Genomic DNA, 306 nt, shown 5'->3' with positions numbered 1-306 from the left:
CTGGAAGAAAATAATAAACGCACATTTCAAATTGGTGGCATATTCTGGCCTTAGCCAACTATGCTTAGCCAAAGGGTGGTTCCAGGGGGCAGGCAGCTCCTCTGCACCACAACCAGGGACAGATCTCCCTTATAACCATCCCATTTACACCATGCAGGACTGTGCCTAGCTAGCACAGCATCCAGAGCAAACTCACTTGTGCCAAAAGTCATTAAAATGCAACACCCGAGATATGACAGAGGTACTTTGGTGCCAGAAGGTCTGGGGCAGCCGCTTGGCCACAAAAGAAGAGTGCCCTGTAGGTTA

The sequence above is a fragment of the Spea bombifrons genome, chromosome 3 (genome assembly GCF_027358695.1).
Source record: "Spea bombifrons isolate aSpeBom1 chromosome 3, aSpeBom1.2.pri, whole genome shotgun sequence".
Lineage (NCBI taxonomy): Eukaryota > Metazoa > Chordata > Amphibia > Anura > Pelobatidae > Spea > Spea bombifrons.
The sequence above is the reverse complement of the archived record's forward strand: the minus strand, read 5'-3'. Positions refer to the sequence as shown.